Raw genomic sequence first — 2,390 nt, 5'->3', positions numbered from 1 at the left:
ATTTCTCAGGTTTTTACTGCATATGAACACTTTTCACATTCTCCCGTGCAACGCGGCTGCTAGTCCTCCTTTCATGCAACATGTTAAGGTCCTAGGTCATGCCCAAGCCACCAAAGCCGGCTAAAATGTGAATAATCGACAACTAAAACTTGAATTGTACTACTTCTTACTGGCTATTGCTTCAACTTAGAAGCTTCTTCTGTGTTCTACTATGGTGCTTTTAGTGTCTCCGCATACCGCAGCACGCGACATAGCTTTGCATACGATAAATGTAACCGTCTCAGAGAGATAAGCGGCCAATGTGACGATCTGACTTTAAGTCGATTCGATAACAAGTGACGAAAGCGACGGATTTCTCAGGTTTTTACTACATATGAACACTTTTCACATTCTCGCGGGCAACGCGGCTGCTACTCCTCCTTTCATGCAAAATCTTAAGGTCCTAGGTCATGTCCAAGCCACCAAAGACGGCTAAAAACTGAATAATCGACAACTAAAACTTGAATTGTACTACTTCTTACTGTCTATTACTTCAACATAGAAGCTTCTTCTGTGTTCTACTATGGTGCTTTTAGTGTTTCCGCATACCGCAGCACGTGACATAGCTTTGCAGACGATAAATGTAACCGTTTCAGTGAGAAGAGCGGCCAATGTGACGATCTGGCTTTAAGTCGATTCGATAACAAATGACGAATACGGACGGATTTCTCAGGTTTTTACTGCATATGAACACTTTTCACATCCCGCGTGCAAAGCGGCTGCTAGTCCTCCATTCATGCAAAATCTTAAGGTCCTAGGTCATGCCCAAGCCACCAAAGTCGGCTAAAAAGTGAATAATCGACAACTAAAACTTGAATTGTACTACTTCTCACTGGCTATTGCTTCAACGTAGAAGCTTCTTCTGTGTTCTACTATGGTGCTTTTAGTGTCTCCGCATACCGCAGCACGCGACATAGCTTTGCATACGATAAATGTAACCGTCTCAGAGAGAAAAGCAACCAATGTGACGATCTGACTTTAAGTCGATTCGATAACAAGTGACGAAAGCGGACGGATTTCTCAGGTTTTTACTACATATGAACACTTTTCACATTCTCGCGGGCAACGCCGCTGCTACTCCTCCTTTCATGCAAAATCGTAAGGACCTAGGGCATGTGCAAGCCACCAAAGACGGCTAAAAAGTGAATAATCGATAACTAAAACTTGAATTGTACTACTTCTTACTGGCTATTACTTCAACTTAGAAGCTTCTTCTGTGCTCTACTATGGTGCTTTTAGTGTCTCCGCATACCGCAGCACGCGACATAGCTTTGCAGACGATAAATGTAACCGTCTCAGAGAGAAAAGCGGCCAATGTGACGATCTGGCTTTAAGTCGATTCGATAACAAATGACGAAAACGAAATGATTTCTCAGGTTTTTACTACATATGAACACTTTTCACATTCTCCCATGCAACGCGGCTGCTAGTCCTCCTTTCATGCAACATCTTAAAGTCGTAGGTCATGTCCAATCCACCAAAGCCGGCTAAAAAGTGAATAATCGACAACTAAAACTTGAATTGTACTACTTCTTACTGTCTATTACTTCAACATAGAAGCTTCATCTGTGTTCTACTATGGTGCTTTTAGTGTTTCCGCATACCGCAGCACGCGACATAGCTTTGCAGACGATAAATGTAACCGTTTCAGACAGAAGAGCGGCCAATGTGACGATCTGGCTTTAAGTCGATTCGATAACAAATGACGAAAACGGACGGATTTCTCAGGTTTTTACTGCATATGAACACTTTTCACATTCTCCCGTGCAACGCGGCTGCTAGTCCTCCTTTCATGCAAGATCTTAAGGTCCTAGGTCATGCCCAAGCCACCAAAGCCGGCTAAAAAGTGAATAATCGACAACTAAAACTTGAATTTTACTACTTCTTACTGGCTATTAGTTCAACTTAGAAGCTTCTTCTGTGTTCTACTATGGTGCTTTTTGCGTCTCCGCATACTGCAGCACGCGACATAGCTTTGTAGACGATAAATGTAACCGTTTCAGACAGAAGAGCGGCCAATGTGACGATCTGGCTTTAAGTCGATTCGACAACAAGTGACGAAAACGAACGTATTTCTAAGGTTTTTACTACATATGAACACTTTTCACATTCTCCCATGCAACGCGGCTGCTAGTCTTCCTTTCATGCAACATCTTAAAGTCCTAGGTCATGTCCAATCCACCAAAGCCGGCTAAAAAGTGAATAATCGACAACTAAAACTTGAATTGTACTACTTCTTACTGTCTATTACTTCAACATAGAAGCTTCTTCTGTGTTCTACTATGGTGCTTTTAGTGTTTCCGCATACCGCAGCACGCGACATAGCTTTGCAGACGATAAATGTAACCGTT

The sequence above is a fragment of the Schistocerca gregaria genome, unplaced genomic scaffold, assembly GCF_023897955.1.
Source record: "Schistocerca gregaria isolate iqSchGreg1 unplaced genomic scaffold, iqSchGreg1.2 ptg000407l, whole genome shotgun sequence".
Taxonomy (NCBI): Eukaryota; Metazoa; Arthropoda; class Insecta; order Orthoptera; family Acrididae; genus Schistocerca; species Schistocerca gregaria.
This window is presented reverse-complemented; position numbering follows the sequence as displayed.